General features: G+C 37.5%; 1 long non-coding RNA gene across 1 annotated transcript in view; it reads left to right on the forward strand.

Moving 5' to 3' along the window:
- Positions 1 to 1,601: 1,601 nt before the first annotated feature.
- The window catches only part of LOC135204472 (uncharacterized), a 275,319-nt gene continuing 259,285 nt past the window's right edge, over positions 1,602 to 17,635 (forward strand). Inside the window, exon 1 of the long non-coding RNA XR_010312243.1 lies at positions 1,602 to 1,704. This is a non-coding gene — a long non-coding RNA (uncharacterized LOC135204472). The remainder of the gene's footprint in view (positions 1,705 to 17,635) is intronic.

Raw genomic sequence — 17,635 nt, forward strand, 5'->3', positions numbered from 1 at the left:
TTAAAACAAATTATGACGATAATCTGAAAACCTTCAGATATTTTTAGTATATTGACATAAATTTTTTTTTAGTATAGTTGGGACGCTCCAACCCCATAAATTTTTTTTTTTTTTTTTTTTTTTCTGAACCTCAACTACAATGGCTCAGAAAAAATGGAGAGAATATAAATTTCTCGACAACACATCCAGCATGAAGGAAGGGAGGACAGTCCTTAGTCCAAAGGAGGAGAAGTGACAGAACTACTACAATAGCCATGAAACAATACGACACCGGGCAAGGAGAGAGAGAGCTTCCCACGTCGATATATTATCGTTCATTGTACGATTAAACTGTCTCTGGTTGCGATACGATACCATCCACTATCGTACATTTTATGCGATATACTGGTATTTGTTCATTTTCAGATGGTTATGAAGCAGTTTTTTTAAAGATTAAATGTTTCCAATTGAAAATGATGAAAATGTAAAGAGATAATTTCCCCTTAAGATATTTAGATAATTGTGTTTGAGATTATTGAGATAGGTAGCTAATTGTACTGATACCTTGAGTGTTTTCATCACAACCTTCTACTCAATTACCAATGGCCGAGAAGTCATCTTATCGCTAACAACCCTTTTAAGAGAGACATGAGACCATTAAGTCTCTCCTCTCTCTCTCTCTCTCGCTCTCTCTCTCTCTCTCTCTCTCTTTTCTCTCTCTCTCTCTCTCTCTCTCTCTCTCCGTGGAACGAGGCAATTATGCTGAGATATGTGGATACACGGGAAATAAAAGGATGTACTGTACTCCTCTTACTTTTCCTGTAGTCTTGGCTAAATATATTGTCACGCACTATTTAGTGACACATAAGCACACACACACACACACACACACACATATATATATATTATATATATATAATATATATATATATATATATATATATATATATATATGTGTGTGTGTGTGTGTGTGTGTGTGTGTGTGTATGTATATTTCTCTCAGATTAGTTTGAGTTCAAGTTCACATCGTCAGTAGTGGTACAGACAAAAATGGGAATCTATGTTTATTCTCTGTAAAATGTCACGTTTTGGTTTTTTTTTTTTTTTTCATAATAACAAAAGAGTTTGATTCATACTATTTTTTGCCTTATCATTATAAATGTATAAAACTATACATGCATTTATTTTGATACAAGAAATGTGTTGAGTTACGTAGAGCAGGGTGTAGTGATAACGATACGATAATTTTTCATATGCATACAATACATTTTGCGATAATTTTTGGTGGCAAAACGATAATTTGAATCATCTGTACGATAGGGTTGTAAAGAAAATCTGGCTAGGGCGGCGGCGGCAGGCCTGGCCAGTCAGCCTAGCAGCAGCAACAGTAGCAACAGCATCAGTGTTTCTAATTGACGAAAACGGTGCCTACTGTCACGGGAGGCGGCTTTGGCATATAAGAAGATGGATCATAGGTACTATTTAAACGAAAACTATCCATTTTCTGTTTATGAAAGGAAGGTAAGGAACCAAGAGACCAAGTAGACAAGACGATAATGCGTCGTCATCTATTTTCTTGGAATATTTTCCCCATGAATCATGATTGGTGTCGTTTCATACAGCTGGATGGAATAGCTTACTTGGTACGTACTACAGGTTGACTTGAACCGCTCTTGGCGGCATAACAACAACGCCTATTTCCACCACATCAAGTCGTCGTCTGAGGTGAGGTTTAACGGTTAAAGAATTCTGTTTCCTTCAATACCTTTGTATTTTGTTTTTACAGCATTCATTGTTTCAAAACAATCACCCATTGGCCTCAGAGAGAGAGAGAGAGGAGGGAGAGAGAGAGAGAGAGAGAGAGAAAGAGAGTTTCGAACACTTTCTAGCTTTGTTATGTTGATTCAAAAGTTTCCCGTTTTATATAGGACGCAGCTTTTACTTCATCGATATTGGTGTGGAATCATCTTTTATATGCTATAAAAAGCATTGAATTAACCTCATTATTCGTAATCGGAGTGTAGGTACAAAGTGAGGTCATAATTATCCCACCAAGTCCCAGTGTGCTTTATCATGCTTTGATTTTTATTAAACTTAATTTCTGAAATGTTTTTGATAAGTTTGATTACCTGTTACGAGAATTTTTAATTATTTATATTATCATTAAAATACAGGTATGACTCCCTAGGAGTCAATGGTATACAGAATAAAGGAAAATGGTCTATTTTATAAATTATTTTATTTGAATGATTTTTATCCATTATTTTATTGATATAAGTATGACAGAGATGTAATTTCTTCTTTGTTTGAATTATAACCATATGAAGTCATGTGTGTACAATCATGCCTGCAAGCACAACTGTATAGCACACACAAATCCAAAGAAATCAAGTGAATAAAATGGTAAACAAAAAAACGCAAAGTTCTTGTACTGAGTAAATGATAAATGAAACACTCCAATAAAGAATACATAATAAAGCTACATAAAATAAAAAAAAGGAACATAGAACGAAAGGTAACTTGTGAATAACTGTACAGCAGAAAAGGGTTTTTTGCTCTGCGAGAATTCTTTTTTCATGAAATATTGCCCAGCATGATTTCAGATGAAGAGTGACGTTAGATTTTGTGCACTGAATTTTAAATTTCCCTTTCCTCTTACACGCAAACATCTTGAAGTTGCAAGAGATTCGGCACAGTGATTAGTATTGTCCGTCCTTACTTGGTGGGTGGGAGAGCTTTTCTTCCTTTTGGACCCGACTTAGGCCTTTTTGAACACCTTCCTTTCAGGCTTTGCTCTTTTGACAAGGTTCTGAACAATAGACCATCTATATTCTTTGTTAAGAATTGGAGTCGATAGTCATAGTATCCACTTGGCTTCCTTTTCATATCTTTTGCAGTGGGCAGTGCTTTGTTCCTAAAGGTTCTGTAGACGACTGGTTTTCTGATTTGCCTTCATAGATCTTTACATAATAGGGCATTCCAGTTGAACTAGCCAAGATCCATGATTTGAAGCCCAATCGTATTGGCGGTTGTCTGATGAATTGTTAGCAGGAACGGCGTCCATAATAAGGTGTCATAGATTCATCAATGCTCAGAATTTCATGAATTCCAAATTGCTTAATGTTTTCATTCAATCGATCATACAAAGGTTTCAGTTTAGCCATTTTTTCATTGTCAAGGTTTGCATTATCAGCACAATGAAGAAACTTCTTGATTTGCAGAAACCTATTTCTGCTCATAGTTGCAGCAAGGTCTTGTCCTTTGCTCCGATAATCCTTTTCACTTGATCTGATATTATATCCTGATAAGGACAAGAGTCCTATAAAATTCATCATTTCTTCTAAGCAACTTCAAACTTTTGACAATTCTTCTCTGATTTTGCCATAACGATTAGTTTTTCATGGCACAACGGTATTTTCAGTAACGACCATCAAAGACCTTCATGAAAATATCCCATTCAGTAGAAGAAGAAGATAGTGCTGGAAAATTTAGAGGCATATTCAAGCTCCTTCCCAATTTCCGATTCCAACACTTTCCTTTCAATGTTTTCCTTCGTCCAGCGACGTTTATTCCTTCTTTCAGTTTCTTTTATGTCTTCCATTTCTTCTTCATCTTCTACAAATTTCGGTATGCAGACAATTCGTCGAAAGACAATTGGTAGAATGACAATTCGTCGAAATGATAGTTCCTCAAAATGAAAATTCGTTGAAATAACAATTTGTCGAAATGAATTGTATATACATAAATAGTATGGTAGTTTGAAACAATTTTTCATTTTAAGTGCTTGTTCATTGATAGTATTTTTGTTCAAGAATAGTTAGCAGAATAATATGGTAGTTTGAAACAATTTGTGTGTTCTTAGGTATCGAATCATTGATTGTATGGTTGTTCAAGAAGTTTTGTTCTAAAGTATTTTCCTCTATTATTACAGTCTCTAATATTAAACATTTCACCATAGCCCATGAGCAAAATGGAATTCGTCAAGACCGAGTGAGGTGCTAGAAAACTTTTTCATGAAGTTTTGCTTACACAGTTAATAAGAAACACGGAGATAAAACATACTGGAGATGTGAAAACGGAGTGAGTGTGGAGCAAGATTACAAACTATTAATGATGTGATTCAAGGAAATCCTTCCCGGTATGATACTTCGAAAATGCTTGCCTTGAAAAGTTTATAAATGAAATTAAGCAAAGGGCTTCTGACCCCGAAGAAGGGCGACTTGGCTGCCATTAGTAGATAATGCAACATGACTATTATGCCTTTGAGTGTTGCAGGAGCACTACTAAAAAAAATCTTCTTTTGCGAACAGTGAACAGGAAAACGTCCGCACAAGAAAGGGAAGACCTAAAACGTTACGACAAGAGGTTGAAATTTTGTTTTTAAGTTGTATGAAAATTGTTTAAGTTTAGTATTGTTTTTGAAATAAAACCTTTTAGATGGAATTGTACAATTTTTACCCACTATCAATGACTAGATACGAAACAGAAAATGTGTAAAACTACCATATTATTATGCTAACTACACTTGAACAACCATACTATCAATGATTAGATACTTAAAAACAAAAATTGTTTCAAACTGTCTGAGGAGCAAAGATAGAGAAAGAGAAAGAGTGAGAGAGAGTAAGTGTGTATGTGTGTGTGTTGTGTTGTGTATGTAAAAGTGTGTGTATGCATATAATATTATTATTATAAATAAATATATTATATATTATTTTATTTTTTTTTTTTAAAGGAGAAGCGAGCATCCGTGGCATATTGGGTGGTAGATTTTCCTGGCTCGAGGTTTCATGAAGCATAAGTATAAGTCTCGAATGAAATTGGCATTTAAAGGATATTGAATCTTGAATAATAAAATTGACACAAATTGGTTGAAACCTGACATAAACTGTGGGCGTAAGTTTATAAACTTGTTTTTTCTTTTATTACAAAATTACAATTACATTCCAATAATTTACATTATTTGGATAATTCTGTTAATACAAAAATATAAATATAAACTTAAATAACATTTTGCTACAAAATCAATATAATCAAAATCAAAACATGTAGTTTAGAAATTCTTTAGTTACATATTCGGAAATATTGCTTGTATATCTACATTTAATATACATCCTTTGTGATTCTAATTTCTTTTCCAAAAGAACAATTATATTTTGGCAGCTATTATTGTGTTTATAACACATCCACAAACAATACAAATAGCCGGGGATTTTTCTTTTCTCTACAGAAGTAAAAAATATGCATTTGAAACTCGTTTTCACCACATTGGTCACATTTCGAGTCTTCTTTGTTTTGTTGCTAGTGACTCATGAATATACCTACACACAAATTCCCTTTCCTCCACTTTAAAAAATGTACTATTAACATTTCCCCAAATATTTTTCCGTTTAAGTGTGGGATAATTATTTTCTACCTCTGGGGCTTCTTTCCTCCAAATGATTGACTACATTTCTCTGTTATTTATATATGGAAAGAATTTGTTATGATATGCTTTCCTAATATCATCTACTGCCAAAGAATAGTATTCCGGGGTAAAATATGCTATTCTTGATAAATTATCTAATTGTAACATACCATTCAGTCTTACAGAACAATAATACCTGGTTAACCTGTTTAACAGTTTATTTTTAGATTTTCAAAACAAGTTACACCGAATATTGATCTTGCCTTTTCTTCAATATTTATTATTCCTAAACCTCCTTCTAACTTTGACAAATGCAGGGTACTTCGTTTTATAGGCCGATACATACCACACCATATATACTTGAAAATAATTGCATTCACCTTTTTGAGCTTTTTTTTTATTAGCGGAAGTGTGTGAGCTACATACCACATTTTGGACATATGAAAGAGTGATTCTTAGTGCTTTCTGGTAAAGTGTTAAATACCTTTTACACACATGTTTTAACTGCGTTTTCAATTTTTTTCTCAATATCTGACCAATTTATTTCACAAGTTTCTGCATACGAATTGCTGAAGTAAATGCCCAAAATTTTAGCACAGTCCACAACTTTGAAACAAGTTGACTTCCAGTCTCTTCTGCCTGACCATTCATCAGTTCCTAAGATGACAGATTTTTCTTTGTTTAATAATGAGCCAGTTGCTGCTCCAAATTTCTTGATCTCATAGTGAATCTCTATTAATGAATCATCGTCTGCAAAAATTACTGTTGTATCATCAGCAAATTCCTGTACTTTAATTTTGTCATTGTTTGGTAATGTTGGAGGTACCATTTTTTTTTTTTTTTTTTTTTAATAATGCTATGGTACGAATGGTTTTTGAAGGAAATGGACATACAGTAACACTGACAGTGGACAGCCTTTTCTAACCGACCTTCTTACATTAAAGGTGTCTGTAAATAGTCCATTCACACATATCATACTTTTACATTCTTTTTATAATATTTCTAACCATGAAATAAATTTAACTGAAAATCCAAGCTTTTCCATAACTCTAAAAGAAAGGGCAAGTTCACCCTATCAAAAGCTTTGGACCAGTCCAAGTTAAACATCCCTGCATTCAAATGAGTTTCTCTTACATAATTCATTATGTCTTATTGAATTATTGCAGTGAATTATGGATCTGTTTGGATTGCCACAATATTTGACAGGTGATATGATTTTTCCGAGTACAAGTTTCAAACGATTTGCCATTGTTTTTGCTGGAATTTTACAATCAACATTAACAGAGTGATTGGTCTCCATTTTTTCAAACCATTTCCAAATTTCCACTTTTTCCCTAAATTTTGTGATTCCGATAACTTTCTTTCTTTCAGCATACATTTCATTTCCTATGAAAAATCGTTTTTTATAACATACCAAAATCGTTTATAAAACAACTCCACAGTTAATCCATCACTTCCAGGTGATTTTCATTTATTCATTTTATTCAATGATTCCCATAATTCATTTATATCAGATTCCTCCTCTAAAAGTTTATTGTCCTCTTCATCTACCTTTCTTTTGCATTTCTCAAGCAAATATGATTGTTCTTCGTAATTTCCTTCAATAAATTCCATACTTTACGTTTTAAAACGGTTCTTTAACGAAACACAAGAACCAGCCTTTGTATCTGTTAACATACAAAGGCTGTTCTTGTGTTATATTTTGCGGTGTTCTCTCTCTCATCTCTCGCTCTCTTCTCTCTCTCATCTCTCGTCTCTCTCTCTCCAGGGAGATCATAATATTTTACTACTACCGTTCTGGTATGGTAGGCGGTGCCTAATAAGTAGGCCTAACTGAAGATAAATTGGTCATGTTTTAGGTGTTAAGAATGTGACGTCCATTTCGCTTCATACATTAGTACAAATGTATGAGGTTTGTGGTTGAATTTATTACGGCATCAGTGACTGAAACGTTTGTCTCTGTTCATTCATCATGATTATTCATTGTACTTCATTCATTTCCCATAACAAACCAGATTAGAATATGGAATTAAAATCTTGAAAACGAAGATAAAAATATCTCTCCTCTATCTCTCTTATCTCTCTCTCTCTCTCGCTCTCTCTCTCTCTCTCTCTCTCTCTCTTTTGAATTGTGAATTTGCTCACCGAGTGTTAGTTTTTTATTTCAGTGTGAATTATGAAAACTGACCATTTTTTGAGTTTCTACTTAGGTACTATTCTCGTATTGGACAATGTAGACCAGAGAAGGAGAACTGCTTGTGACGGATTGTTCTAGGCCTAGAGTCATTTTTTATGGTCTTTTACATTTATCTGATGGCCTCTTTACTACCAGATTATATTCTTGCAGATTCATGAGGCCTACATATGTGTCACATGGGGAGACATAATTTTATTTCCATAAAGCCTCCTTATTTCTTGGTTCTGTTGCTGCCGTTGTCTTCAAAGCCACAGGGACGAGATGTACAAAAGACACAGATACTGTTACTCACGTCACACTTTATTAAAATTAGATATAAAGTTCAAGTTGATGTCACAAAACACTTTAAACCAACTTAAAGCTTTAAATTCACGTAACACTTAGCACTACAACTAAAATTGACCATTACTGTAAGGGCTTATAGTTGGTCAGTACTCCAAGACCAGAGAACCAGTGATGATTGTGCCATGCTAGTAGTACAAGGCGACGAGGTTCAAGAAACTGAAAACAACAAATATACAAACTTACTAAAACTGTTAGATAGAAATTCCATAATAAACAAAGAAAGGACAATAGGTTGAATATAACTACAAAACACCACATACATAAAATAGAATATATACAAATTTAACTAAGGAAATAAAGTTACATCTGTGTTACTCTAAGTTACATCCAATATAACTCCCAGCAAAAACCGCCTGTTCAAGAATTACTCAACAACAATTAACATAAACGAACAAATCACAGCAGTAATAATCCAAAATAGACTAAACAATGTTTACATGTAAAAACGGACACAAAATATCTATAATACAATTTAACTATATTCACCAAGTTGAAAACAGAAACCTATTAAATAATAATATATACAATTGGTTTCTATAAAAAGTTACGTTTACATTCTCGGCCTTATAAACAAATTATTTGTTTATCAAAATCAACCATATCTATAAATGTAGGTGATATAAATAACATCTATAATAAATGTAATATACTCTCAAGTCCTTTGATACACATAAAGGTAACTAATATAATCATTGTTCCTCTCCTGCAAGGAGAACTAGATTTTGAATGGGTCAATGGAGCTCTTATGTTTGTGTGTTTATGAATACACTATTTACAAAACCAGTTCTGTCCTTTTCAGTGCTGATAACACGACTCATCATCCAGTTGCTCCTTAACTGATTATCATCTTTTACAAGGACAATATCACCAGCCTGAAGGTGCTGCTTTTCCTTGTTCCACTTCGGTCTCTCTTGTAATGTTGATAAATATTCTCTTCAACATCTAGTCCAGAATAAGTTAGCCAAGAATTAAACATAGCACCACCTCTGTCTCAGATACATATCTCCTTTCTGAAAAACACCAGGTGGTGACATCACGACACTTGATTTCTGAGTGAGAAGCTGTGCTGGACTAAGTGGTTCTAAGTCATCTGGGGTACATGACTGTGGTCATGGACGGTCATTAACTATAGCCTCACTTCTGTGAGAAGAGCGCGTTAACTCTCATCATCCAGTCGTCCAGCATGTTCTTTGAAGAGAGGAGTCAGAAACCTTCTCATAGTGATAATTTGATGTTTTCACACCTCCCATATGACTAGCTGTAGGGGGATTGAAGGTCCAGCTGATCCTTTCTTTTGAGAGGAAAGCCCTGAGCTAATCATCCTTTATCTCTTGCAGTGACTTCCTCAACTCTTTCTCAGCTCCATGAAAGTTTGTCCCATTGTCACACCAAGTCTTCTTTACATTGCCTCATCTAGAAACAAACCTTCTTAAAGCATTTATGAAGGACGGTGTGTCTAAGGAATTGGCTGTCTCCATATGAATTGCTCTGGTCTACAAACAAGTAAATAATACATCGTACCTCTTCCTGGTTTGCCTTCCTTCTTTGACTTCCTGTGGCCCAAAGAAGTCAACATCTTTGTGTGTGAATGGAACAGCTGGAATTACTCTTTCAAATGGTAATCCGCCCATCTTCTGGTTTTAGGAAACCGAGGTTTTCTCATTTTTCTACAAATGACACATCTTTGTAGAACCTGGGCGGACCACTTACATTGGTATGGATAACCCAGTAAAGATCTTTTGCTATCACATGGGTGCGCCCAGCATGAGCTAATATTTCATTATGTGCAATGAATAATCAAAGTGGTGATATGACTCATTCTAGGTAATATCATTGGATGCTTCTCATCATCTGAAATTTCTGCTTTGGAGAGCAGTCCATTAACGTGAGGAAGCTTGTCTTGAGGATCAATGAAAGATCTGGTTTTAAATACTACTGCTGCTACAAAGTCCTCTGCCCCTTGACGCCCTTTGCTTTTTTGCAAGTGTCTCTTCCTCACTAACAAAAGCTTCCTTCTGGATATATCTGATAACTGCTTTTCCAGCAGCATCTAATTCATCTGCTGTAATTGAACCATTGAGTCTAGTTTGTTTCTCAGATTTCAGTATAAAAAAAAGACGGTGATACACAGCAACAGCCTTCCTCAACCGATGCCATGAAGAATAATACTTAAGAAACTTGTCAACAGCATTTCCCTCCTCATCTTCTGGATGCATTGTAAAAGTTTTAGATCCTTCCAATTCAACATCATCTTAGGGCATGTCATTATTCCACAGCTCCTCTGGTCTCTAGAAAATATGGGCCATCAAACCAAATGTCATGTTCAGCATTTGCTGACTTGTGAAAGCTCTTGATGCAATATCAACAGTATCTCTTTACTCTGAACATATCTCCACTGTTCATTTTCAGATAAATCCTTAATTACTATCACTCTATTTGCAACAAAGATAGGAAGCCTTTTACTATCACTAAAAATATAGTGAAGAAGTGTTGTAGCATATGTGTGATAGAATGTCTGGTCCAATGTAATCTGCAGCTCTTTCAAAGTGTGTTGTGCTAGATTTATGGACACCACTGCAGCTCTCAATTCCAGTTGGGGTATAGTTGTTGCCTTTACAGCCCACTCACTTCATCTCTGATGGACATTATGCATAAAACCGAATGAAGTAATTAGCTGAGTTGTTCCCAGTATTGCCTTTGGTGGGGATGGCACTCTATACCTACACTGAGCCATCGAAATTTGAATTTAGGCTGGCCATACATGTGGAAACGTTAGCAACATAATTACTGGGTAAGTATATACAAGACCTTATTTTATTATAAAGATATCATATTTTTAGTTTAACAGTTTGGAAATTTAACCCATACAGAACTTGTGTTTTCAGATTCATACAAGGACACAGAAGACAGGAGTAGGAAAAATTAAATTTTTGCACACATGTTTAGCACTGCATTAGTCTAACATTTGCACTGAATTTGCAGGTGCTAAGTGTCCAATATCATTGGTACTGTATTGTATATAGTAAACTTCTATGTGTTAATGAAGATCACTTCTCTTTGCCACATAAACCTCCTGTTTTGTTATAAACGATCACTGATATAATCTATGAAGGAACAGTTTTTTCGTTTTTTCTTCGTATCGAATTAATTTTCTTCAATAACATACTCTAGGTAAGTGATATAGAAGTGAAGTAATTGCAATAAGAGAGAATGTCCCTAAATTATATTGAATCTTGAATCACTTAATGAAACAATTGCATTTTTGAAGAACCAGGCTGTGAGTTATTCAAGATGCACTGACTGACATTTATGGCAGCTTTCATATTGTTACTTTGAGCTTTTGTTTTAAATGTTAACTTACCACAAAGTACAAATAATCTGTTGTTCCTACACAATGCACAAATCCTCGGCCTTTATCATAGGAATTGTCTTCAGCAAAGCTGGACATGACCATTAAACTTTTAACAAGGTTGTTTGGCAGTTAACTACCGAATGACCGGGCGGGCGTCCCGCCCTACTAGTCGGTAGAGTGTCACTTTACCTTCAGCTGTGGATGTGCTGCACGCTGCCTTCATCCCTGCTTCCCGTTTGCTTCACTTTGTTTGCTTTGCTAAACATCACTCCTTCCTGGTGCGGTTAATATTCTTTTTTATTCAAAGGTCTTACCAAGCAGTTATTGAGCTGTAGGATCCCTACCACAGCAAACCAAAATTCAGACTTTTGTGGTGGCGTCACCATCGCTAGTGTAGGTGGCAGGTAACCGCCCACTTCCAGTAAACAGGTATGATTTTTGCCGGCTTCCATGAAACATAGGTCGTTTTTTCACTTACCTATGATTCTGTGACATACTATTTCAGTGTGGCTTTGTTTACTTCAGTTAGCTTAGCTATTTTTATTATTTTTACTGCCATTTATTTTCAAAATGTCAGATTCTAGTTCATTTTGGGGTTTGGTTTTTGTGCCAATGGGTGTATGTTGAAACTGACTAGTTAAGGAGATTTATGATTCCCAATCTAGATGCACTAAATGTCAGGGTCAGGAGTTTAACAGAGAGTTAACATGTTCTGAGTGTCAGGGAAGGGGGGAGGAAAAATGGAAACTATGCATTTTTCATGCTGAGAAAATTGCTAAAGATAGAAAGAGGAAGCAAACCTTAGGGCTGAAAGTAAGGCTATACAAACCCTCTTTCCTTTACATTAGGAATTACTATCAGCATAGGCTAGGATATGGCCATTAAATTCTTGAACAAGGTGGTTAGGCAGTAACTACCATCTGGTAGACGGGTAGGCCCACCTGCCCAGATGTAAACACTCCACTTTGATTTCGACTGTCTTCCAATAAAGATGTATGTTTTTGAGCTCTTGTTGACTAGCTGTTAATTACGATTTTCCCAGTGGGGTTTTTCATTTATTATTTGAATATATATATATATATATATATATATATATATATATTATATATATATATTATATATATATATACTATATATTGCGTTTGATCTTGAAAAATTAATTGACTGTAATTAATATACAAATGCACTTTTTGTTATAGCCTTGCTAGCCACCTTTCTACTTTGTGTTAAAGGTTGGCAACAAGGATTTGCCTCACCCTTATTATATATTTTATATTTTTGCCCTTTAACGCCAGGGCGAGACAGTGTATTCATTTGAAATTTGCGCTTATGCTTTGGAAATTACCAAGGGGAAACTTCGGAGGTTTGTCCTTTCCTCTTCTCTTTCATCAGCTTATTGACGAAGAGAGAAGGGGCCATGTGTTGTTGGGTGAGGGATCTTCTTTTTGTAATCATATTTTCTTTATTTTATAGGCTAACAGAGGTGATAGTTGATTAAAGCAATAGATGGTTGGATATCTACTCCTAACCTTGGAGTTGTACCTGTAACTCGTAGCATGCTGTGATATTGGTCCTCGAGTGTGAGTACTGTTCCTCTGCTGAAAATCATGTTCATTTGCTGCTTTTATCCTGGAGTTTCATCACTGGACAGCGCCTTTGCAACTGCACTGTGATTATTATATACTTCTGCTGGTAAATGTGCCTCATCCTGTTTAGTAGTTTTGCAGAATTTTTGAGAAGTCGAGGAGGAAGAGAGCTCGTCAAGGGTAGTCATCTTCGTATTTGTAATCATCATATTTTCTTCAACCTCCACTCCTTCGACCTTTAAGGCTCCCTGCCGAAGAAGAAGGTGGTCTCCCCTCCCCCTCTAAGAAATTTTGTCATGGGACTTCTAAGGGTCTGCTCCTCTGTCGTCCATTGGCTTGCCTGTTCCTTCTGAACAGAAGGCTGTCACGCTGTAGAAGTGCAAACTTCAGTTCACACTTCTGTTGCTAGTCCTAGAGGTTCAGCAGCCCCTAAGACTAGATCCATGCCGGGCACTCTTCAATGAGATTCCCCGAGTGCATTGCAAATCTAGGGCTTTGTGTGCATCGGAGTCATGATACAGGCACTGAGTGGAAGAAAGAAATTAGTTGCTCAGGTGACCGATGCCTTGCCTGTGATAATTCTTGTGGTGATGACTCGGTACCCAGGGTTGGCGTGATGGTCCTGCAAGACCGTATACATACAATTAGACCAGTAGGGAGTCCCCCATTCAGTCCTCTTGAGAGGTTTCAGCCTCAACGAGGACTGGGACGTGTAGGAGGATGGTATTGGCCCACGCCAGTCATTTGCATGCTCAACTCCACCTAGGCCATGGCGACCCCAGTCTCAGTGGTGGCAAACTTTCCTCCTACAATTCGAGAGTTTTGTAACTATCCTTAGGAAATCGTTTCTCCAGCAGACAACAAAGGCCCACTTATTGACTTGCAAAAGTTGGGTTTTCTCGCAGAGCATGGGAAGTCTTATGAATTCTAGTGCTTGCTGAGCGCTCACTATCACTAGTGCTTGCATAGCGATACGAGCCTTTACCAGTACAGATGAGTTCACTCTTCAGTCTGGTTTGGAGTTATGCAAAGCTTGGTAATGTCTTGGACCTTAAGGTCTGAAACTGTAGGGCAGCAGAGACAGAATCCCTCTTTATTCTTCTTCTTGGAGCTTCAGTCTCGAAGGAGAACTGTTAATTAGGAAGAAGTGATAGATCTTTGTTTATGATTACCACTCAATTATGTAGTGGTGATCTGCTCAGCTCACTTGACTTGGCTCGGCCAACCAGCTCTACCGAACAAACTATGCTCTTGATCAGTGCGGTCCCTTGCCATGACATAGCACCCTCCCTGCCCGTGTTGCAGTGAGTTTTCACAGGGGTCAACGTCTTTGTCATCTCACTCCTCACCTCCCTCTTCGAAGACTTCCACAGCCTAAGAAAAGGAAGGTAGTTTCTCCACCCCCAAGAGTCTCGCCTCAAGACTTCTAAGGTCTGCACCCCTCTCCCTAGGGAAGAAGCAGTTGCTGTCTCTTCTTGCTCACCTGCTCCATCTGGAGTGGGAACCGAGACACTATTCCTAGAATATTATGTCTTCGGAGCCGCTGGAATTCAAACCCAGGTTTGTTATCTTGTCTCTGGTTCCAAGGGCGTGGCTCATGGAAATGGGGCTGTGTCCTGGTACCTTTTGTGTGTCTCTCCAAGTGTAAAACCTCCACGGGGGTTGTACACCCCACCGTCAGTGATGGGTCTCTTCTCTCCATCTGACTGTGGTTCAGGGCGAGAGAAGGGACTGAGCTGCTTGGTGGCTCAGACCCACCTGTGAAAGCCGGAATGTTTATTCTTCAAGTGCAAGATCGATGTCATCGTCCCTTGACAATGCATCTGAAGGAGATAGGAGGAGGTTTTCTCTGTTAGTCCTCTTTTTGAGGTTCGATCATGGAGAAAATAGATGCGTAGCAAGACGTGCAAGAATCCTCACCACTTTTACTGCATTTAACTCCGCACTTTTCGCTCATGTTTTAAGCGAATGAAATCGTTGTAAGAAATGAATGCTTCGTTTGACAGAATTCAGAAAAACAAAAAAGCGTTCAGAACAGTCAATCCTCCTCTCTTTTTTCCCTCTACTTTCTGCTATGTTTTTATGGTTCATCTTAGGATCTTACCGACATATGTCAGTCTGTTCAGGCAAAAGATAGCACCGAGAGAAGTTTGAATGCCTCTCCGTGCTACTTTGTTGGGAAAAACCAGTTCAGCTTGAACTAGTCATGTTTGGTGTCCTGTTATCACCATAGAAGTCTCCCCTTCAGGACAGCTTCACCTTCACTCTCTTTCATTATAGAATGTAAGAAAGGGTCTGCTTCCGTCCTCATTCTTGTCATTCAATGAAGAAGAATTAGGCTGGAGCTTCGAATTTACAGGAACATACGAATATACTAGTATGTTCTCCTTGGACATGCGTATGTTATCATTGCGCTGTCCAACCCGTAATTAGGCGAAATATCTGAAAAAGTTAATTCTTTTGTGTAACCGAGATGAGCGCACCTTCCTCCTAATTAACCTGAAACTCATGACAGCCTTTTCAGGCCTCCCAAGAGTTTCCATTTTTAATTTTGAGATGAAACCTATTAGTATTGTTTGCCAGCAACACCACAGCATTTGCATTAATCACCAAACAAGAGGTTTGTTTCTCTTCCATTTCAGTTAAAATGCAGATTCTCGAGTGTATCTTTTTTGCGCACGATGCTTCTAAGGCAAATGCATTCCAATATGGAATGCACTACCAGGCAACTCGTAATGAAGGAGGGTCGAGCGAGGGGCAGAGTACTGCCTCTCTCTGAGATTCTGTTCATCTTAGTATTGATTCTCTGCTATCGATTGGATTATCTACCATCCAAATCTCTCGCCCAGCCATCACAGCTTAGGTCTCTGGTTGCCTCGGGGGAATTCTTGCATAAGGCCTATGTCCTCGTCCCTCTACTTTTTGGCCGTTGTGAGAATTTCAGACAGAGATATATCTTACTAGTCATTATCATCTCTCTGTTTACCACACCAGTAGTCTTCAGTTCCATAATAACCTGCCCCACTGGCCACTGCGATGACATAGAATGATTTTCTTCAGATAATTTTGAGCTTTTTCTTCTAATATGTATTTTCTAATAAGGAGTTTCAATTATTCTTTGTTCATCCCAGTTGAATTGAATAACGGAGGACTTCCCCTGTTTCCTGCCCGACTAACTCTGCTTCCAGAGAAAGATACAAAGTTCTTCCCTGATCCAACCCACAACATGCAGTTCTTCAGGCAGTACAATACCTGTTTTCATTATTAAAAATACACTCCACCTTCATTGCAAGCCAACTTTCTCGCCCTCGCAATAAAATAGCGGAATACCTTTTTTCATCCTCTGTAAAACAAAAAACAGGGATTAGAGCTGTCTTCACTGGTTGGTGTCATCAACGGGACTTTTTTCTATGATTAGAATCTTGAGAGTCAGGACTCTCTCCGATTCACTGTGAAAACGTAAGGCCCACATTCACCTTAGTCATTCACTAGTAGTATTGTTTCTCATTCGTTGAGATACAATTATTGATTGAGAAACTTCTCTGTCTTACCATCACATGTCCTCAGTCCTCTTGAATGCATTTCATTCTCGTCTAATGTGCACATACCTCACGAGAATCATCATCTCGTCTCGACATCATTGGTGAAGAAGATAGACGATTTGGCTGGTTCGTTCTCAGCTTCACCCTTCAAAATGCGGGTGTCATGTCCTGACTACATCGGATGAGCGACTCCGACTCCTTAGAAGGATCGAAACCCTTCACTGAGTGTTGATACCTTTATCCACTGCTGACTTCCAATGCAGAAGTTTCTAATGACATGTCTTCCTCTGAGTCCTATGAGATTGTGAGAAACTCCTCTGCAGTTTGATACACCATTGTATGCTCTCTCAGATAGCGAGCAGCGCCGATGGCTTGGTACTTCTCATCTCTCCGAAGAATATGTTCGGATCGAAGAAAGATAGGGTTTTCATTACAACCACATTTATACTTTCTTTCCTTCAGGTCTTCCCCACGGTCATTGGAACCTCCTTTTTCCTTGGAACCAGTGGTGGATGCTCACAAGTTGTGTTGCTTACCCTGGCTACTTCAGAGGACAAGTTGCATTTTCGCCTATGGTGTGCGGTTCTTTTAGAGGTAGAAGGATACAAGATTGACTAACCTCCATACCTTTTACTTCTACTCCTTTTCCTTCAGGTTGAGGATAAGGACTGTAACTTACACTTTCTGGTTGGGTTTTTCATGCAGTAGTTTGCACATCAAGTTTCCTTTCTATTTTTCTTATCAGAATCATAGAAGCATCCCACTCCTCTAAGGAAGGAGAGGAATGAGATGGCCAATAAGACCTGCAACTAAATGCAAATTCCATTCCCCAGAAACTTTTCATTAAATGCCCTCCCAACCCTTTAAATATTCTTCCCAGGCCTTTTTCGGATGAGAATTTACGATTCCTCAGGTCATTTTTTGTAAAGCCCCGCCGATGTCTGAAAACCCTCTGACTCTTGGATCATGCAGCAACTATACACTGATCAGTTGTCAGAGGCAGGGCACTCCTCTTCGCTCTTATGACCAGGAGGAATATCCTAGGTATGCTGAACTCCAGTCATTCTGGAGGCTCCCACGTCACATTCCTCCCACCAATCAAGTGGGGTCTTCCTAATGTAATCGACCGAGGGTTTGTATATCATGTAGGAACAATCACAGCTTTTGAAAGTAAATTGTATTTTAACTAACTATACAACCTGAGGTCCTTTACATTAATGCCCACCT

This window comes from Macrobrachium nipponense, chromosome 47 (assembly GCF_015104395.2).
Source record: "Macrobrachium nipponense isolate FS-2020 chromosome 47, ASM1510439v2, whole genome shotgun sequence".
Classification (NCBI taxonomy): domain Eukaryota; kingdom Metazoa; phylum Arthropoda; class Malacostraca; order Decapoda; family Palaemonidae; genus Macrobrachium; species Macrobrachium nipponense.